The sequence below is a fragment of the Bos grunniens genome, chromosome 9, assembly GCF_055505025.1.
Source record: "Bos grunniens cultivar Pamir isolate PY7600 chromosome 9, Bosgru_T2T1.0, whole genome shotgun sequence".
In the NCBI taxonomy this organism is placed as follows: domain Eukaryota; kingdom Metazoa; phylum Chordata; class Mammalia; order Artiodactyla; family Bovidae; genus Bos; species Bos grunniens.
In genome coordinates, this window is record NC_141173.1 from 44,906,796 (window position 1) to 44,929,549 (window position 22,754).

Below are 22,754 nucleotides of genomic sequence, written 5' to 3' on the forward strand. Positions count from 1 at the left end.
GCTTTACCATGAAGCCTCTGATGGTTCAGGGGAGGACCCCCAGGAAGAGGGCAATGACAGGCCCCAGGGCATTTCTTCTTCCATCTCCCCATGACAGTTCCCCAAACCTACTGGGGACTGCTGATAAACAGTGTAATCTGCTTCCACTCAGAAGTCTCTTAAATGAGTTACAATGGACAATCACTATAATAACCTAAGGCAGAAAGTGAAGAAGAACTAAAGAGCCTCTTGATGAAAGTGAAAGATGAGAGTTAAAAAGTTGGCTTAAAGCTCAACATTCAGAAAACTAAGATCATGGTATCCGGTCCCATCACTTCATGGCAAACAGATGGGGAAACAGTGGCTGACTTTATTTTTTGGGTCTCCAAAGTCACTGCAGATGGTGATTGCAGCCATGAAATTAAAAGATGCTTACTCCTTGGAAGGAAAGTTATGACCAACCTAGAAGTGAAGTGGAGTGAAGTGAAGTTGCTCAGTCGTGTCCGACTCTTTGCAACCCCATGGACTGTAGCCTACCAGGCTCCTCAGTCCATGGGATTTTCCAGGCAAGAATACTGGAGTGGGTTGCCATTTCCTTCTCCAGGGGATCTTCCTGACCCAGAGATGACCAACCTAGACAGCATATTAAAAAGCAGAGATATTACTTTCCAACAGAGGTCCGTCTAGTCAAGGCTATGGTTTTTCCAGTGGTCATGTATGGATGTGAGAGTTGGACTATAAAGAAAGCTGAGCGCTGAAGAATGGATGCTTTTGAACCATGGTGTTGGAGAAGACTCTTGAGAGTCCCTTGGACTGCAAGGAGATCCAACCAGTCCATTCTAAAGGAGATCAGTCCTGGGTGTTCTTTGGAAGGACTGATGGTGAAGCTGAAACTCCAGTACTTTGGCCACCTGATGCGAAGAGCTGATTCATTTGAAAAGACCCTGATGCTGGGAAAGATTGAGGGCAGGAGAAGGGGACGACAAATGGTTGGATGGCATCGTTGACTGACTCAATGGACATGGGTTTGGGTGGACTCTGGGAGTTGGTGATGGACAGGGAGGCCTGGCATGCTGTGGTTCATGGGGTCTCAAAGAGTCGGACACGACTGAGCGACTGAATTGAACTGAACTGAAGACAGAAAAGAATAAACTTATTCTTTGTCCCATCTCACATACATCCAATAGAGAGGTTCTACAATAAGATAAAATATCCAGGTAAGGGTACTCCAGTAATATAGTGCCACCAACGTAGAGATGCCTCAAATTATGAAATTCCCTCCACTACAAATCTCTCAGGACGAATTTCATGTCCAAAGATGAAATTCTCTAAAAAGTTAGAGTTCAAAGAAGTTAAAACAAACCAAAAAAAAAAAAAAAAACTTAATCCCAAATCCATCCTCTTCAATTTCTTTTTCCGCTCAGTTTGAACTCAGTAGTTTTTCTTTTTCAGAAGCCAAAGTCCTCACAGCCGCAGAGGCTATATTAATTCACTACAACCGCTCTCATGTGTCTGCCCTTTTTCAAAAAGTCCAGAGAATTAAATAGGATATTCAAGATTGTCACAGCAATAGCCAACAGCCATGAAATTTAGAAAACAAGCAAATCCTCAGCCCTAGGGCAATTATTTCAAACAAGAAAAAACAATGTTCCCAGAACTCCGGACTCAGTTTTGCCAAAGGCCATGGCAGATACTCAGTGGAAAAAATTCTTCTAGTTTTCAGTCTTGCTATGATCCCTGTTCTTTGATGCCAGCTGTTATTTCATGACCCATAAAGTAAAATTGATTGAGGGAAATCTTCTGTTCAGAGGTATACTGATTTATTTTCATGTGTTGCCCAATAAGCTCTACCCAGTCCTTAGATAAATCTCATTTGGTCATGGTGCATAATCATTTTTACATGTTGCTGGACTCAGTTGCTAGTGGTTTGTTGAGGATTTTGGCATCTGTATTTGTGAAGGATTTTGTCTGTAGTTTTCCTTTCTTGTGATATCTTTATCATAAGAAAAGATATGTCTAGCTTTAGTATCAGGTAATATTAGCCTTGAGAAACCTATATACAGGTCAGGAAAGCAACAGTTAGAACTGGACATGGAAAAACAGACTGGTTCCAAATAGGGAAAGGAGTACGTCAAGGCTGTGTATTGTCATCCTGCTTATTTAACTTCTATGCAGAGTACATCATGAGAAACGCTGGGCTGGAAGAAGCACAAGCTGGAATCAAGATTGCCGGGAGAAACATCAATAACCTCAGGTATGCAGATGACACCACCCTTATGGCAGAAAGTGAAGAGGAACTAAAAAGCCTGTTGATGAAAGTGAAAGAGGAGAGTGAAAAAGTTGGCTCAAAGCTCAACATTCAGGAAACTAAGATCATGGCATCTGGTCCCATCACTTCATGGGAAATAGATGGGGAAACAGTGTCAGACTTGAATTTTTTGGGGCTCCAAAATCACTGTAGATGGTGATTGCAGCCATGAAATTAAAAGATGCTTACTCCTTGGAAGGAAAGTTATGACCAACCTAGATAGCATATTCAAAAGCAGAGACAGTACTTTGCCAACAAAGGTCCATCTAGTCAAGGCCATGGTTTTTCCAGTAGTCATGTATGGATGTGAGAGTTGGACTGTGAAGAAAGTTGAGCACCGAGGAACTGATGCTTTTGAACTGTGGTGTTGGAGAAGACTCTTGAGAGTCCCTTGGACTGCAAGGAGATCCAACCAGTCCATTCTAAAGGAGGTCAGTCCTGAGTGTTCTTTGGAAGGAATGATGCTGAAGCTGAAACTCCAATACTTTGGCCACCTCATGCGAAGAGTTGCCTCATTGGAAAAGATTCTGATGCTGGGAGGGATTGGGGACAGGAGGAGAAGGGGACGACAGAGGATGAGATGGCTGGATGGCATCACTGGCTCTATAGACGTGAGTTTGAGTGAACTCCGGGAGTTGGTGATGGACAGGGAGGCCTGGCATGCTGCGATTCATGGGGTCGCAAAGAGTCGGACACGACTGAGCGACTGAACTGAACTGAATACTAGCCTTATGGAATGATTTGTGAAGTGTTCCTCTTCTGTTTTGGGGAAGAATTTGTGAGAAATTAGTGACAATTCTTCTTTAGACATTTAGAGGAATTCACTGTTGTAGCCATCTGTCATTGGACTTTTATTTGTAGGAAGTGTTTTGATTACTAGTTCAAACAATTTAATATACCGTATTTAATAGAGTAAAAGACAAAAGCCACATGATCATCTGAATAGATACAGGAAAATGTTTGACAACATGCAACAACCTTTCATTATGAAAACATTCAACTTAGGAATAGAAGGGAACTTCCTCAATCTTTAAAAACCCACAGCTAACATTATACATGATGGGAAAAGCCTGAAAGCTTTCCTCCCAAAATCAGAAACAAGAAAGGATGTCTGTTTTGCTACTGCTAGTTAATATTGTACTGGAGGTTTTAGCCAGGACTATTTGTCAGTAAAAGAAACAAAAGTAATCCAAATTTGAAAGGAAGGAACTAGTGCAAATGATATTATCCTACATATCCAAAAATATCTACAAAAAATCTAGTATATATTTGAACTAACAAATTAGTTCAGCAAAGTTTCAGGGTGCAAAGTCAATATACAAAAATCAATTGTATTTCTATACCCTAGTAACAAGGGCTTCCTAGGTGGCTCAGTGGTAAAGAATCTGCCTGCTGATGTAAGACACTCAGATTCAATCCCTGGGTTGGGAAGAGGAGGAGGCAGGAGGAGGAAATGGCAACCCACTCTAGTATCCTTGCCTGTAAAATTTCATGGGCAGAGGAGCCTGGTGGGCTACAGTCCATGGGGGTCACAAAGAGTCAGACATGACTGAGCTCACACACACACACTCTAGTTAACAATCAGAAAATGAAATTAAGAAAATAATTCCATTTAAAATAACATAAGAAAAATCACAGGACTAAAGTAACCACAGAAGTGATCTGATAATTGCTACCAGTTTTCTCATTGCTTTTCTGGAGTCCAGAAATTTTGGAAATCCTTACACCACCGTTGTCACTAACATCTCTCTAACCTGCTTTTAAATTTGGTCCCTTTCCCGAATGCAGGTGGGGCTAGCTCTGTATGCTCTGATACTTTTTTTTTCTTTTAATTGGAGGATAATGGCTTTACAATGTTGTATTGGTTTCTGCTGTACAACTCGAATCAGTCATAAGTATATATATATATACTTATATATATATATATATACCCCCTCCCTCTTGAGACTCCCTGTAGAGTCCATCCTACCACTCTAGGTCATCACAGAGCTCCAGGCTGGGCTCCCTGTGTTATATAGCAGCTTCCTGCTAGTTACCTATTTAACACACGGTAGTGTACACACGGAGAAGGCAATGGCAACCCACTCCAGTACTCTTGCCTGGAAAATTCCATGGGCAGAGGAGCCTGGTAGGCTGCAGTCCATGGGGTCGCGACGAGTCAGACATGACTGAGCGACTTCACTTTCACTTTTCACTTTCATACACTGCAGAAGGAAATGGCAACCCAATCCAGTGTTCTTGCCTGGAGAATCCCAGGAACGGAGGAGCCTGGTGGGCTGCCGTCTATGGGGTCGCACAGAGTCGCACACGACTGAAGCGACTTAGCAGCAGCAGCAGCAGTGTATACACATCAATGCTATTTTCTCAATTTGTCTTAGCTTCTCCTTCCCCTGCTGTGTCTCTGCGTCTGTGTCTCCATTTCTTTTCTGTAAATAGGTTCATCAGTACTATTTTTCTAGATTCCTTATGTATGCGTTAATATATGATATTTGTTTTTCTCTTTCTGACTTCACTCTGTATAACAGACTCTGTGTTCATCCACTTCACTACAACTGACTCAAATTTACTCCTTTTTATGGCTAATATTCCATTGTATATATGTACCAGATTTTCTTTATCCATTCGTCTGTCAGTGGACATCTAGGTTGCTTTCATGTCCTGGCTATTGTAAATAGTGTTGCAATGAACATTGGGGTACATGTGCCTTTTTGAATTGTGGTTTTCTTAGGGTATATGCCCAGTAGTGGGATTGCTGAGTGCTCTAATACTTTTTAAATGCTTTATGGATCAGATCATTGTTTTTCTTACACATTCTTTTACCATCTATATTATATTTTGTGGTATCTCCCATTGCAAGAGATTAAAAATCAGTGAATTTGGGGTTTGTCAAACGCTTTCTTGTTCAAACATATTTTCTTTACCTGGATTAGATGATCCTACCCACCAGACCAATATCTTATCCAGGTCTGGACACAATTTGTTTTTCTTGGGTCCAATTAATTCTGTCCTTTCTATGGCTGCCCTTATAGTCCTAATTCCACAATTTTCTTCAGCGTCTTTTCCCAGGGTACAGACAAAACCTATGTACCCATCTATAATAGTTGTATTGCCCTGAAAGTTACTCAATACTTTTTTAAAAATATTTTTTTCTGAGATTTCTGACCTTTTCCACTCAGATATGCCCAATCTATATCCAGTCACTTGGAAGAGATGCCATAATATTTAAAGGATTATCATTCATGTGTTCTTATAATAAACTATCAGAGGCTTTAAGAGAATATTTTCCAGTAGTTTCCTATGAAGGCAATTTTCTAGTCTCTCCAAAATTGTGCCTTCCTTCCCCTGTTAGATTACTGGGCCTCAGTAGTCTTTCAGATCTCATTTTGTTTTGTATTTCCTTTCAAAGATCAGAGTGCATCTTCTTGTTTCTTTTTTATATGTCCATTTATATATGTATATATATGTCCATTTATATGCAGCTGGTCTTCAAAGACTTCACTCTCTTCCTTAGATATATTTTCTCCTTCCAGGCATTTTAGCCAGCCCTCCTTTAATTTTTTTCATTCTTTCACTGTTTTCATTCGTGAAGCATAGTTTTGAATCACAGCAGTTCTTTCTTAATTTCCTGGGAAAACCTGATTACCAGCACCTCACACACTCATTTGCAGTATTGGGTCCCCGCCCACAGCCTCAGCTAAACCTGCTTGCCAAGGGAGCCTGGTTTTGCCAAGCAGAGCTTCCTGTAGGCTGGATGAAACTCACAGGAACAGTCTGCTGGGTTCAGGCTCAGCAACTTCTCTCAGACTCACTGATCAAGTAAGCCACTCCTCCTGCTTGGAAAGGGGTTAGTTGAGGGGATGGAGAGAAGCCAGGAAAGTTAGTTCCTTCATATGGAAACCTCTATCAAGGGAAAATAGGGTTTCCCACATCCAACAGAAGCTATGAAGAATTCACAGACACTATCCTCACCCAGACTTTCAAAACTACCTATCCTGTTTATCTAGTCAGCTTGTTCTCCAATTTTTGCAGTTATTGTAGCTTTATATTAAGTCATGATATTTCATAGAGTAGGATATTTCACTTTATTCTTCTTCAAAATTGTCTTGACTATTCTTGATCCTTTACATTTCTGCATAACAAAATGTACAGAAATAATTTCTATTTGGAGAAAAACAAACAAAAAACCCCTACTGGAATTTGATTAGAATTGCATCTACTCCTCAATCTATTTAGGTGGAATTAACATCTTCCAAAAATCACTGCAGATGGTGACTGCAGCCATGAAATTTAAAGATGCTTACTCCTTGGAAGGAAAGTTATGACCAACCTAGATAGCATATTCAAAAGCAGAGACATTACTTTGCCAACAAAGGTCCGTCCAGTCAAGGCTATGGTTTTTCCAGTGGTCATGTATGGATGTGAGAGTTGGACTATGAAGAAGGCTGAGTGCCGAAGAATTGATGCTTTGGAACTGTGGTGTTGGAGAAGACTCTTGAGAGTCCCTTGGACTGCAAGGAGATCCAACCAGTCCATTCTAAAGGAGATCAGTCCTGGGATTTCTTTGGAGGAAATGATGCTGAAGCTGAAACTCCAATACTTTGGCCACCTCATGCGAAGAGTTGACTCATTGGAGAAGACTCTGATGCTGGGAGTGATTGAGGGCAGGAGGAGAAGGGGACGACAGAGGATGAGATGGCTGGATGGCATCATTGACTCAGACGTGAGTCTGAGTGAACTCTGGGAGTTGGTGATGGACAGGGAGGCCTGGCGTGCTGCGATTCATGGGGTCGCAAAGAGTCGGACACGACTGAGTGACTGAACTGAACTGAACTGACTGAACATCTTTACAATATTGTCTTCCAACACATTAACATGATATGTTGCTTCACTCACTTAGACCTTTTAGAACTTTCCTCAATTATTTATAGTTTTTGACCTAGAAGTCTTACATATATTTTGATAGATTTATTTCTAGTGTTTTATTTCTTTGGTTGCTAATATAATTGCTACTGCTTATTTAGAAATATAGTTGATTTTGTTGGTACTTTATCCAATGACTTGGCAAAATTTATTTCCTGATCCTAATAGTTTATCTGTTGATTCTTTTGGATGTTTGTACATGAGGGCAGAAGTACATCAATCCTTATATTTTTCATTTCATTTTGTTCTCTTTCCTTATTGAGCTGTCAAGGACCTCAAATACAAATGTTAAGTAACAGTGGTGATAGCTGGTGTCTTTGTTTCATTACCTTGTTTTATTATAGTCTCAAGGGAAAGCTTTCAAAAAATTTCACTATTAAGTATGATTTTTGCTATAAATTTTTTGTAGATAAACTTTTTTCAGATAAAAGAAATTCTTTGTTCCTAATGTACTGGGTTCTTGTTTATATTACAATATTGAATGAATGCTGAATTTTAAAATGCTTCTTCTTTATCTGTTTAATTCCATTTCCTTGTTCCTTTTTACATTGCTGGGTTCAGTTTATGAGAGATTTGACTGTGATTTTCTTTTCTTGCAATGTTACTATCCCTATATATATATTTTTTTTTTTTGGGTCACACCATGCTGCTTGCAGGATCTTAGTTCCCCAGCCAGAGATTGAATTCAAGCCATGGCAGAGAAAACACTGAGTCCTAACCCCTGGATCACTGGGGAATTCCCTTGTCCCATTTTTTATATTAAGATTATGCTGGCCTTATACAACTGATAAGAATCTTTTCTCTCCCTTTCTATTCTCCAAAAGATTTTATGAAAAAGTGGTGGTTGTTGTTGTTCAGTTGCTAAGTCATATCTGACTGCTTGTGGGGGGAAAGATAATGGTTATTTCTTCAAATGCTTGGAAGAATATATGAAGGCAACAGTTTTTAAATTACAGATTCAGTTTCTTTAATACAAGTAATTTTAATTGGAATTATTGGATATTTATGTGGGTTCTTCTTGGCATACCCTAACTTCCAATTTTTTTTTTGTCCCCATGTCCACGAGGCTGCAGAATGCTCTGCTAAGCTTTTCTACTTCACAATTGCTCCTGATAACTTGACAAAAGCCTTGAGGAAAAAAGCTGCTCTGAATGTCAGGCCCAATTCTTTATATATCCCTTCTCTCCAGTATCCTGTCTTCTCCCTCTCTGGTTATTGTTGATGCTTTCTGTTGGCTTCAGACATATTTTTAAAATATTATATCCATGATTGCTAGCTATTCTCATCAGAATGGATAGTCTGATACAACTGAATTCATCATCTTAAGTAGCAGAAGTTCTTTCTACCACTTTGAAGATGATGTTTCCACAGTTGAACATGAGGTGATCGAATCATTCTTACAAGTCATGGAATGTAGAAGCACATGAATTTTTCCATTATGTCTCATTCTAAATGAAACAAGATACACTACCAAGATAAATAAAATTCCAGGGGGGTCATTTATCTGTTATACTTAGAACTGTATCTAAGGCATAAGATTGCTCTATACTTAAAAAAAAAATCAAGTAAGCTTTTAACTTTAGTTTTCGGGAAGGTTTAGAAACCATAGTACAGAAAGTTCCCATATACCCTAAGCACATTTTTTTTCATGTCGTAACATTTTACATTAGTGTGGTGCATTTGTCACAGCTAAGAAATAAACATTGATAGATTACTAACAAAATTATGCTTTATTCAGACTTTACTAATTCTTTCCTAATCTCTTTTTTTTCTGTCCCAGGATTTTATTTATGTTACGTGTTACATTTAATTGTCACGTCTCCTCCTCTGGTCTGTAACAGTTTCTCAAACATTTTTCTTGTTTTTGATGATCTTGACAATTTTGAAGAGTATTGTTTCAGTATTTTGTAGAATGTCCCTCGGTTTGGGTTTATCTTGTGTTTTTCTCATGGGTAAACAGGTTATGAGTTTTGGGAGGAAGACCACAGAGATGAAGGGCCATTCTTATTACATCATATCAAGAGTACATGCTATCAACACAATGTTCATCTTGATAACAGGGCAGGGGAGGGGAGTTGACTTGTAGGCTTCCCCGCTGTACATACTCTGCTCTTTGGAAGCAAGTGTAAAGGCCCAACCCACACTAAAGAGGTAGAGAGTTAATCTCTGCTTCCCTGACGGCTCAGTTGGTAAAGAATCCGCCTGTAATTCAGGAGAGCCTGGTTCAATCCCTGGGTTGAGAAGATCCCCTGAAGAAGGGAACGGCTACCCACTCCAGTATTCTGGCCTGGAGAATTCCATGGACTGTATAGTCCACGGGGTTGCAAAGAGTTGGACACGACTGAGCGACTTTCACTTTCTCTCCTCAAGGACTTTTATAATTTTTAATGTTTTACTGCCTGCCTGGTTAACGTAATATTCAATAACCCTTCCGTTCAGTTTTTTGCTTGAGTCTAATACCACGTCAGCGTACTGCAGTTCATTTTATTTCCCCAAATTTATTTGCTCTGCAGCAAAGGTGAAGACAGATCTGGACAGCTGTATGCAAGTGATAGGATGGATGAAAAGATTTTTAAAAATGGAAAATAAGTGCTGAGTGTTTCTTTGAATATAAAAATCTAGTTTAAATTCTACTCTATAAATATTAATTTCTTGACCACCATTATAATCATACAAGAAAGATAGATGTGTTAATAGAAAATGTAGGTTCCAGTTTTCCTTGTGCTTCTAATTAATTGTGCAGTGTTGAGAAAAATAAGCTCCGTAGTTTGGTCCTCATATAGAGAGGACAGTGTAGCTGGACTATAATGCCTCTAAGTTTTTTTTTTTTAATTAATTAATCAAGTTTAATTAGTGGATAATTTATTTGCAATATTGTGGTGGCTTTTGCCATACATCGACATGAATCACCCATGGGTGCACATGTGTCCCCACAACCTGAAACCCCCTCCCTCCCCACCCATCCCTCTGGGTTGTTCCAGAGCACCGACTTTGAGTGCCCAGCTTCATGAATCAAACTTGTATAATGCCTCTAAGTTTTAAAAAATCTCATGTAATTAAAAAAATATTCAAAGGACCTTTAAGTAGATCTTGTACCAAATGATTGATACAATTTTCAATGGTATTTCTGTATACCTGAACCTGGCTACAAAACCAATTGAAGAAGTGGATCCTTTATTCTCAGTGGTCAGATTGCTCTTGTTTGGAACTAATTTAGATAACTGTTGTTGTTCAGTTGCTAAGTCATATCTGACTCTTTGCGACCTCATGGACTGTACCATGCCAGGCTTCCCTGTTTCTCACTATTTCCTGGAGTTTAATAGATAACTAGGTGGCAGCTTCCGGCTGAGGGGAAATGATACAAAGCCATAAGCCCCAAATACTGCATTAACACTTTGCAGAAGAAAATAAAAGACGGGAGAAATATAGGAATACAGATAGTGTCTGGTATCTGGGAATTCCACATCTGCAGATTCAGCCAACCATGGATGGAATCCTCCGTTGATTTTGGTGGATGTGGAACCAACAACACAGAGGGCCCACTGTACCACACACCATTTTCTATTAGGGACTCGAGCATCCTCAGACCTTGGTATCTGTGGTCATCCTAGAACCCATCCCAGGCAGATACCGGGAGAGCTGTGCAGATGGTTCTGAGTAATCAATTATTATAATGTGGCTTTCACGCTTGCTCTCTCTTTTCTCACTAAGACTATGCATAATTTGATAATTGATGTTGGAAATGAGAACATATCTCTCTTAGAACTTATAGCACTAATTCCTGTGGTATAAAAATGACATCATCCATTTTTTGGTTTGGTGAAAAACAAAGGAAATTTCTCACCTCAGATTTCAGAAAGCAAAAGGAATTGTTCCCGAGAAGAACTTGTCATTTCCTTGGACTGATTATGAAAGCTGTCTGTGGTCATGGAGAATTTTTTTTTCTCCAGGGAAAATACATGAACACTAGAAATTTTCCAGACTTGGGAAATAGTAGTGGATAAATAAAAAGATTGAGCCTCTTACCCTGTTGGTTCAGATTCTGAACGTGATTCAAATTTTGTACATACTCCCGTGGTAGGAGGCAGGGAGAAGAAAAAACAAACTTGAGAACAGCACTTGGGATAAAAGATGGATTGTGTTAGTACACTACACATGGCTATTGCTGGTGTGGGGGGGCGGTGGAGAAGGATTTATACACCCTCCTTATTGGAGGCCACGTATGTCAGCACTTTTCAGGTGCTAAAAAGCTGAGAGCTTTATTTTAGTGATTATAGCAGTCTTGCATGAAAACGTGAAGAAAACCTGCTAGGAGGAAGCCTACTTGGAGTGCCTAGAAAGGGTGGTGACATTCTCTAGCCCATCCCTGCATTTAAGATGCCTCACATTTCAGCTCTAGGGCAGCTTAGGGTGCAGGGGAGCAAGCTGAAGGTGCCATTAGTGTGACCGATGGCTTCCTTTTACACACCAGTTTGCAGGTGAGGTCTTTCATGCTGTCAGGAGATTAAAAAAAAAAACTTCCTGAAAATGTCCTGGAGGTGATTTCATGGGAGCAGTAGATCCCAGATTAGTCAAAGTAACTGTTTGTTTATATTGTTCAGGTATTTTGAAAGCTGTTACCTTATTGTTTCCATGATGACAAATAAGTGGATCCTAAGGTCACTCAGAATCAAACGTTCATCTCCCTAACGGTGACACTAGGGCACTTTGGGGGAGAAAAAGAATTCCTGCCTTCCTAATACCCACGACTCTGATGTTGTTACTCAACAAATTATATTTGAAAAAGGAGCCTGTCATTTATCAGCCAGTATTTTCCCTCTGATGCCTGGTTCAGATGGGCTAGGAGAAATCCTTGTCTCCTCCTCCCTATCCAGGATCATTCTTTCTTTCAGCACATAAGCAAATCAACCTTAAATAAGTTTAAATTCATTTAAATCTTTTGAACATATTTTTTTTTCTAAGTTTGAATCCTTAATTGTTTTTTCATCTCTTAATTTATTTTGTCTTCCTTTAACTTCAGCCGTTGTCTATGCATCTTGGAGGGTAGAACTAGAAGTCAGTGCTGGAAAGATTTTTTCTTTTCTAATTTTAAAAATTAAAACTTTGTTATTTGGTGTCTAGGCTCTTTATTGAATCAGGGCCTTGGAAACTGAGATTCCAGCAAGGGTGCTCAGGACAGGCTTCCACAAGCAGTGTTAGAACCATCCTCTCTTCTGACACCCACAGACCTAGTTGTGAGCCTGGGACACTTGTCTAGATGTCCCCCTCGTGTTGAGCTCCCCTATGGGGGTCCAGTTGAGACTATAACAGCTCCTTTAAGAAGTACTAATGATTTTGAATTTTGGAATGAAAAAGATTGGGATCTGGATTCCTCCCTACCCCAACCCTAAAATTTCTTGCTTTTTAGGTTCCCATCATCATCATGTTATGACAAGATTACACATTGTGGTCTGAAGACTCCCTGCCTGGCCCTGCTTCTTCCTGCTTTTATCTTGCAGAGGTGTTATCCCCAGATCAACCACTTTCGCTCCTAACTCTGTCTCAGTATCTGCTTTCAGGGAGAACTACCTGCCACATAGACTGGTTAATTTATTAGTTCATTTTAACCTCCCAACATTACTGGGGAGGAGAGTTAAAATAAATAAAAAATTTTCCAAAGACTTTCTAAATTCAAGTATTTAGTTTTCAGCTTTCTTAATTGTAACTTCATTCTGGACACGCTTCCAACCATCTTGCTTTTGGGTGCCTCACAATTCCTCAGCCTCACATTTTTTGCTCACTACTCTCTGTGCATGGCTAATATTATCGGCTTTGCATCTGATTTTCTTAGATGCTTTCTTGGGGAGTAAGCAGATAGCTGAAAATTCTTTATTTATCTTTGTAAATCGAAAAGAAGTACTAAGTCTATTTTCTTTTCCCTCCACATCTAGCAGACACATGAGGAACAAAATATCCTGAGAAAACATATAATGTTCTTGCCTTAGTAGTAGACCCAGTTGAGTAATGTGCCATTGGTTACAATGAACCAAACAGCCCACTGTCCAAAGGCATCTCCACAGCACAGACCTCCAGATGCTAAGCTTTCCCTCGTTTGTTCTCTTGACCCTCAGCCAGATCTTGGCTCCTCCAGCTCCTCATATCTGTGTCTCAGATGCCCCTGGCTGTGTTCTTGCACTCTAGACCTCCCCAGTCCCTTCCCCTGTCACACCCCCTACTCATGGCTCCCCCACACAACCTGCCCACACTTGCCCTGGGCTAGTGTTTCCTTCTTAAGTGGCCCCGGAATACATATAGTACATGTTGTATAATGGCTCCCTTTTCAGAGCAAATTGGCACACATTTGTGTAAATAAAATGTCTTTCCCCTCTGGATGGATTAATTGTTGGCCTGTGACTAGGAAGAGCAAAGGGAAGAGGGTCTGGGAAGGGTGAGTGAAGCATGCAGCCTGTGTTACCATACTAATAGGTCAGTTTTGTGGTGTTTCCAAATTCCTGAATGCTTGGAGGTGGCAATGATCAGAAATCAGAACAATTAGGAGGCAGAAAAACCTCCCCATCAGGGATGATTAATAAATTGCATACATTAATTGTCTACAGATGAATGCTCAATCTGATACTGTGTATGGAGTTTCCTGTTTCAGAAAGAGAGTCTGATTCTTATTTCAACAGAACCTACAAAACCTGCTTGTTAGTCTAATTTCACAGCATGGATTTATTATCAAGTTATATCTATCCTCAGCGATCAATGCAAGAACAAAAGAATGGGAAAGAATAGAGATCTCTTCAAGAAAATTAGAGATACCAAGGGAACATTTCATGCAAAGATGGGTTTGATAAAGGACAGAAATAGTATGAACCTAACAGAAGCAGAAGGTATTAAGAAGAGGTGGCAAGAATACACAGAAGAACTGTACAAAAAAGATCTTCACAACCAAGATAATCACCATGGTGTGATCACTCACCTAGAGCCAGACATCCTGGAATGTGAAGTCAAGTGGGCCTTAGGAAGCATCACTACGAACAAAGCTAGTAGAGGTGATGGAATTCCAGTTGAGCTATTTCAAGTCCTGAAAGATGATGCTGTGAAAGTGCTGCACTCAATATGCCAGCAAATTTGGAAAACTTAGCAGTGGCCACAGGACTGGAAAAGGTCAGTTTTCATTCCAATCTCAAAGAAAGGTGCCAAAGAATGCTCAAACTACCACACAATTGCACTCATCTCACACGCTAGTAAAATAATGCTCAAAATTCTCCAAGCCAGGCTTCAGCAATACGTGAACTGTGAACTTCCCAATGTTCAAGCTGAATTTAGAAAAGGCAGAGGAACCAGAGATCAAATTGCCAACATCTGTTGGATCATCGAAAAAGCAAGAGAGTTCCAGAAAAACATCTGCTTTCGCTTTATTGACTATGCCAAAGCCTTTGACTGTGTGGATCACAATAAACTGTGAAAATTCTGAAAGAGATGGGAATACCAGACCACCTGCCCTGCCTCTTGAGAAACCTATATGCAGATCAGGAAGCAACAGTTAGAACTGGATATGGAACAACAAACTGGTTCCAAATAGGAAAAGGAGTATGTCAAGGCTGTATACTGTCACCCTGCTTATTTAACTTATATGCAGACTACATCATGAGAATTTAGACGTACACTGGGCTGGAAGAAGCACAAGCTAGAATCAAGATTGCCAGGAGAAATATCAATAACCTCAGATATGCAGATGACACCACCGTTATGGCAGAAAGTGAAGAGGAATTAAAAAGCCTCTTGGATGAAAGTGAAAGAGGAGAGTGAAAAAGTTGGCTTAAAGCTCAACATTCAGAAAACTAAGATCATGGCATCTGGTCCCATCACTTCATGGGAAATAGATGGGGAGACAGTGGAAACAGTGGCAGACTATTTTTTTGCCTCCAAAATCACTGTAGATGGTGATTGAAGCCATGAAATTAAAAGATGTTTACTCCTTGGGAGGAAAGTTATGACCAACCTAGATAGCATATGGAAAAGCAGAGACATAGAGACATTACTTTGCCAACAAAGGTCCGTCTAGTCAAGGCTATGGTTTTTCCAGTAGTCATGTATAGATGTGAGAGTTGGACTGTGAAGAAAGTTGAGCACCGAGGAATTGATGCTTTTGAACTGTGGTGTTGGAGAAGACTCTTGAGAGTCCCTTGGACTGCAAGGAGATCCAACCAGTCCATTCTAAAGATCAGTCCTGGGTGTTCTTTGGAAGGATTGATGCTAAAGCTGAAACTCCAATACTTTGGCTACCTGATACGAAGTGTTGACTCATTGGAAAAGACTCTGATGCTGGGAGGGATTAGGGGTGGGAGGAGAAGGGGATGACAGAGGATGAGATGGCTGGATGGCATCACCGACTTGATGGACATGAGTTTGAGTGAACTCCGGGAGTTGGTGATGGACAGGGGGGCCTGGCACACTGCGATTCATGGGGTTGCAAAGAGTCGGACATGACTGAGTGACCTAACTGAACTGAACTGAACTATATCTATCAAAAATGATTAAGTATGTTTATCACTTCTAAAGGTAGTGCTGTTAGCAGTGAATTTAGCATGACTGTTTTGTGTGGAAAGAGTTTCCCTATGAGAGTCTCTTAAGTTATAAGTCATTCTGGGGGAAGAAGGAGTGGGGTGCTATTATTTAATGGATATAGAGTTTCAGCTTTTCTGTATTCATCTGGAGATAGATGGTGATGATGATTGTACAACAGTATTTAATTACACTTAAACGTATTTAAAATGGTAAATTTTATGTATATGTTACCATAATAAAAAATGAAAAAATTCATTTTTTTGTGATAAAAATTACATAGCACAGAAGGATAAAACAATAAGGTTTGTCTTTCTGCCTTTTACCATCAATTCATCTTCCCACTCCTCTGAGGCAACCAGAGCTGATATCCTTTTAGAAATCTGTTGTATAGCAAGTGTATTTATATAGTACTATGTTACTGTTGTTTAAAACACATACTGTTTGGTCCCTTGCTTTTATTATTTAGAGCTTCCTGGATGGCTCATGGTAAAAAATCTGCCTGCCAAGCAGAAGACAGGATTTGATCCCTGGGTTGGGAAGATCCCCTGGAGAAGGGCATGGCAACCCACTCCAGTATTCTTGCCTGGGGAATCCCATGGACAGAGGAGCCTGGCAGACTGTTGTCCACAGGGTTGCAAAGAGTAGGACCTGACTGAATGACTAGCACTTTCACTTTCACTTCGCCTGCTTATGGAATGCTCAGGCTCCCTTGGACGCACCTGCAAACTGAACCCTTTTTGTCATAGTGTTTTTCAGTGAAAATGCATTCCAAATTCTCAGCAATTGAGTTGTCAATGTCTGTTTTGGAGTAGAGCCTGTTTGTGAGCTGAAAATAACTGCTGCTTTCCCTTTTAAAAAATTTCGTTGGAGTATGGTTGATTTACAAAGTTGTGTTAGTTTCAAATGTTCCAGTTGTTCAGCCCCAGTGTTGTTGCTCAGTTGTGTCCTGCATAGTAATTCAGTTATACATATATTCATTCTTTTTTAGATTCTTTTCTCATATAGATTATTCCAGTATACTGAGTAGAGTTCCTGTGCTGTACAGTATGTCCTTGTTGGTTATCCAAGTTCCTGATTTATCCCTCCTGCCTCCCCTGTTTCCTCTTAGGTAATCTTAAATTTGATTTCAACATCTGTGTAAGCCTGTTTCTGTTTTGTAAATAAGTTCATTTGTATCAGTTTTTAATGATTAAATTCCATGTATGAGTGGTATCATATGGTGTTTGTCTTTCTCTGACTTACTTTACTTAGTGTGATAATCTGTAGGTCCATCCACATTGCTGCAAATGGCATTATTTTGTTCTTTCTTATGATCGAGTAATACTCCATTGTATTTATGTACCACATCTTTATCCATTTCTCTGTTAATGCACACTTCTTTTTCTAAAATATGTATTATCTTTATTTTTCACACAAAATCTATAAAAGAAATAAGTTGGATGATATAACTCAAATTTTATTGATAAGAAATTTGAGGTGTAGATGTGGAATGAGTTCTTTAAGGCTACATAAACTAGTTAGTGTTTGAATGACTACATTTTGCTCTTGAATCATTAGCCAACCGATTCCGTAAAATAAAATACATAGATTCAGCTGATCTACATACACTGAGCTTCCATTTGGCTGCCTTTTGTAATGTGTATTTTGTAGTGGTTGGAATTGGAGGTGATAACAAAGTGGATGTTGTTATTGTTCAGTCGCTAGGTCCTGTCCAACTATTCGTGACTCCATGAACTGCAGCATGCCAGGCTTCCTTGTCCTCCACTGTCTCCTGGAGTTTGCTCAAGTTCATGTCCATTGAGTCCATCTCATCCTCTGCCGACAAAGTGGATGGGCCAGTAATAATGTTTCTTGCATTAATAGGAACTTTCTCTCTCGCTGTTTTAAAGTAAGAAATGATACTCAAGGAAAACTGTTGTGAAAGGAAGCTCATTTGCTATTGCTGGTGTGTGGTGATTGTATTGGCCTTATCTTGTTCTCTCCAACTAGACCTGCCCACATGGACGTCATCCAAAGCCATGGGAAAGATAAATATAGGAAGAAAAACCCAACTGGGAAAATTCTCCCTGGGGAATATATAAAAAGAAAACCACAAAAATGAATCTTCTAAAGAGTGTAAAACAGTAATTTTGGGGAATATCTCAGGATTAGGACTTGAGGTTCTGTTATCCGAGGACTAGTTTTGAAACTCAGACTTCCTCAATAAGTTGTTTTTACTGCCCCCACCCCCGCCTCCTCCTTCTTCTTTTCTTTTTGAAAACAAAAAACAATTTTTGAAGGTCTTCAATCAGGGTGGGGTGAAGTAGCTACAGTTTTTGGATGTCAGGGGCTGTACTTGTCAAGAGCGGATGTGTTATTTAGGTTGATGTGGAAAGGACAGTACACTGATTATAGGTGACACGCTGAGGATTACAGGCTGAATTGGCTCACACAAAATACAAAATCAAAAATATGTTGAAGTCTGAGCACCAGGCACTTCAGAGTATTATTGTAGTCAGAGACAGAGTCTTTACAGAGGTAATTCAGTTAAAATGAGGTCATTAGAAGGAACTCTAGTCCAATACAACTAGTGTTCTTATAAGAAAAGGAAATTTGAGACAGACACGTCCAAAGGGAAAGAGTTTGATCACACAAGGAGAAGGCAGCCATCCGAAAGTCAAGGTGATAGGTCAGGAACTGACCCTTCCCTTACAGGCCTCCAGAGGAGCTAACCCTGCAACACCTTGATCTTGGAATTTTAGTCTCCAGAACTATGAGAAAATACATTTCTGTTGTTTAAGCCACCCATTTCTGTGGGACCTGGTTATAACAGCCCCAGCAAACGAGTACACTGATAATACCCCAATCCTTAGAGCTGGGGAGAAAATGAAACAGGACATTCAGCTTTTTGGTGAGTTAAAAAGGAGCAGATGACAGTCGACAGGGAGATGTTCCTAGAAACCCAAAAGGCCGGTTACTAGTTCCAATGAATTTCTAATCTTAAACCCAAACCGGCCACTAAAGGAAGCAGCTGATGGGCATTATCTGAAGTTCTAGTCTGATATGCTGGTGTTCCAAGGACACGAAAAGAACTAGGTGAAATAATTGAACTCATTTTCAGATCAATTTGATATTTAAGTTTTACAAAGTACTCATCTGTGAAATAGACCATTTCCTTCCACATCCCTGGGAAGAAGTTTATAATTAAAACACCTTGGAGAACTTCTATTAATTGTTGCATACCTGGAATATCACAAAAGAGAGTGTAGGTAAAACATTTATTGAAATCATTGTCTTTGCCTTTGTTTGTTACACATAACTACAGGAATAAATTCAATATCAGAGTAATCCAACTCTATGCCCCAACCAATAATGCTGAAGAAGCTGAAGTTGAATGTTCTATGAAGACCTACAAGACCTTCTAGAACAAACACCCAAAAAAGATGTCCTTTTCATTATAGGGGACTGGAATGCAAAAGTAGGAAGTTAAGAAATACCTGAAGTAACTGGCAAATTTGGCCTTGGAATACGGAATGAAGCAGGGCAAAGGCTAACAGAGTTTTGCCAAGAGAACAACACTGGTCATAGCAAACACCCTCTTCCAACAACACAAGAGAAGACTACACATGGATGTCGTCAGATGGTCAATACTGAAATCAGATTGATTTTATTCTTTGCAGCCAACGATGGAGAAGCTCTATACAGTCAGCAAAAACAAGATGGGGAGCTGACTGTGGCTCAGATCATGAACTCCTTATTGCCAAATTCAGACTTAAATTGAAGAAAGTAGGGAAAACCACTAGACCATTCAGGTATGACCTAAATCATGTCCCTTAAGACTATACAGTGGAAATGAGAAATAGATTCAAGGGATTAGATCTGATAGAGTACCTGAAGAACTATGGACAGAGGTTTGTGACATTGTACAGTAGGCAGTGATCAAGACCATCCCCAAGAAAAAGAAATGCAAAAAGGCAAAATGGTTGTCAGAGGAGGCCTTACAAACAGCTAGGAAAAGAAGAGAAGTGAAAAGCAAAGGAGAAAAGGAAAGATATACTCATTTGAATGCAGAGTTTCAAAGAATAGCAAGGAGAGATAAGAAAGCCTTCCTCAGTGATCAATGCAAAGAAATAGAGCAAAACAGTAGAATGGGAAAGACTAGAGATCTCTTCAAGAAAATTAGAGATAACAAGAGAAATTTTCATGCAAAGATGGGCACATTAAAGGACAGATATGGTATGGGCCTAACAGAAGCAGAAGATATTCAGAAGAGGTGGCAAAAATACACAGAAGAACTATACAAAAAAGATCTTCACAACCAAGATAATCATGATGGTGTGATCACTCACCTAGAGCAAGACATCCTGGAATGTGAAGTCAAATGGGCCTTAGGAAGCATCACTATGAACAAAGCTAGTGGAGGTGATGGAATTCCAGTTGAGCTATTTCAAATCCTGAAAGATGATGCTGTGAAAGTGCTGCACTCAATATGCCAGCAAATTTGGAAAACTCAGCAGTGGCCACAGGACTGGTAAAGTCAGTTTTCATTCTAATCCCAAAGAAAGGCAATGCTAAAGAATTCTCAAACCACTGCACAATCGCACTCATCTCACATGCTAGCAAAGTAATGTTCAAAATTAAACTGGAAAAGATCAGTTTTCATTCCAATCCCAAAGAAGGGCAAGGTCAAAGAATGTTCAAACTACCATACAATTGCTCTCTTTTCACATGCTAGCAAGGTAATGGCTCAAAATCCTTCAAGCTAGGCTTCAACTGTATGTGAACCGTGAGCTTCCAGATGTGTAAACTGAATTTAGAAAAAGTAGAGGAACTAGAGATCAAATTGTCAACATCTATCGGATCATAGAAAAGGCAAGGGAATTCCAAAAAAAATCTACTTCTGCCTCAATGACTACACTAAAGCCTTTGACTATGTGGATCATAACAAACTATGGAAAATTCTTAAAGAGATGGGAATACCAGACCACTTTACCCATCTCCTGAGAAACCTGTATGCAGAACAAGAAGCAACAGTTAGAGCCAGACATGGAACTATTGACTGGTTCAAAATTGGGAAAGGAACATGACAAGACTGTATATTGTCACCCTGCTAATCTAACTTATATGCAGAATGCATCATTGGAAATGCTGGGCTGGATGAATCATAAACTGGAATTAAGATTGCCAAGAGAAATATCAAAAACCTTGGATATGTAGATGACACCACCCTTATGGAAGAATGTGAAGAAGAACTAAAGAGCCTCTTGATGAAGGTGAAAAGAAAAGAGTGAAAAAGCTGGCTCAAAACTCAACATTTTAAAAACTAAGATCATGGCATCTGGTTCCATTACTTCATGGCAAATAGATGGAAACTGTGGAAACAGTGACAGATTTTATTTTCTTGGGCTCCCAAATCACTGCAGATGGTGACTGCAGCCATGAAATTAAAAGACACTTGCTCCTTGGAAGAAAAAGTGTAAAGTGTAGTTGCTCACTCATGTTGGACTCTTTGTGACCCCATGGTTGTAGCCCACCAGGCTCCTCTGTCCTTGGAATTTTCCTGGCAAGAGTGATGGAGTCGGTTGCCATTCCCTTCTCCAGGGGATCTTCCCAACCCAGGGATCAAACCCTGATCTCCAGCATTGCAGGCAGATTCTTTACCGTCTGAGCCATCAAAAACCTCACCCAACGTGGGACTCATACCCATGACCCTGAGAGACAAACCTAGACAGCATATTAAAAAGTAAAGACATCACTTTGCTGACAAAAGGTTCATATAGTCAAAGCTATGGTTTTTCCAGTAGTCATGGGTGGTTATGAGAAAGTGAAAGTTGCTCAGTTGCATCCGAATCTTTGCAGCCCTATGGACTATACAGTTTATGGAATTCTGCAGGCCAGAATACTGGAATGGGTCCTTTCCCTTCTCCAGGGGAATCTTCCCAACCCAGGGATTGAACCCAGGTCTCCTGCACTGCAGGCACATTCTTTACCAGCTGAGCCACAAGGGAAGCCCAAGAATACTGGAGTGGGTAACCTATCCCTTCTCCAGGGGGTCATCCCAACCCAGGAATCAAACCTGGGTCTCCTGCATTGCAGGTGGATTCTTTACCAACTGAGCTATCAGGGTTGTTAAGACCATAAAGAAGTCTGAGTTTCAAAGAATTGATGGTTTCAAACTGTGGTGCTGGAGAAGACTCTTGAGAGTCCCTTGGACAACAAGGAGATTTAGTCAGTCAATCCTAAAGGAAATCAACCCTAAATATTCCGTGGAAGGACTGATCCTGAAACTGAAGCTCCAATATTTTGGCCTCCTGATGTGAAGAGCTGACTGATTGGAAAAGACCCTGATGCTGGGAAACATTGAGGGCAGGAAGAGAAAAGTGCAGCAGAGGATGAGCTGGCATCACCAATTCAATGGGTGAGCAAACTCTGGGCGATAATGAAGAACAGGGAAGCCTGGTGTGCTGCAGTTCATGGGGTCACAAAGAGTTGGACACAACTTGGAGACTGAACAACAATAGTTGATTTACAATGTTGTGTTAATTTCAGCTGTACAGCAAAGTGATTCACTTTGAAATCACTTTATGTACATTCATTTTCATATTCTTTTCCATCATGGTTTATCACAGTCTACTGACTATAGTTCCCTGTGCTGTACAGTAGGATATTGTTTGTCCATTCTATATAGAATAGTTTGCATCTGCTGATCCCAACCTAGACAGCATATTAAAAAGCAGAGACATTACTTTGCCAACAAAGGTCCATCTAGTCAAAGCTATGGTTTTTCCAGTGGTCATGTATGAATGTGAGAGTTGGACTATAAAGAAAGCTGAGAGCTGAAGAATTGATGCTTTTGAACTGTGGTGTTGGAGAAGACTCTTGAGAGTCCCTTGAGCTGCAAGGAGAGCCAACCAGTCCATCCTAAAGGAAATTAGTCCTGAATATTCAGTGGAAGGACTGATACTAAAGCTGAAACTCCAATACTTTGGCCACCTGATGAGAAGAACTGACTCAT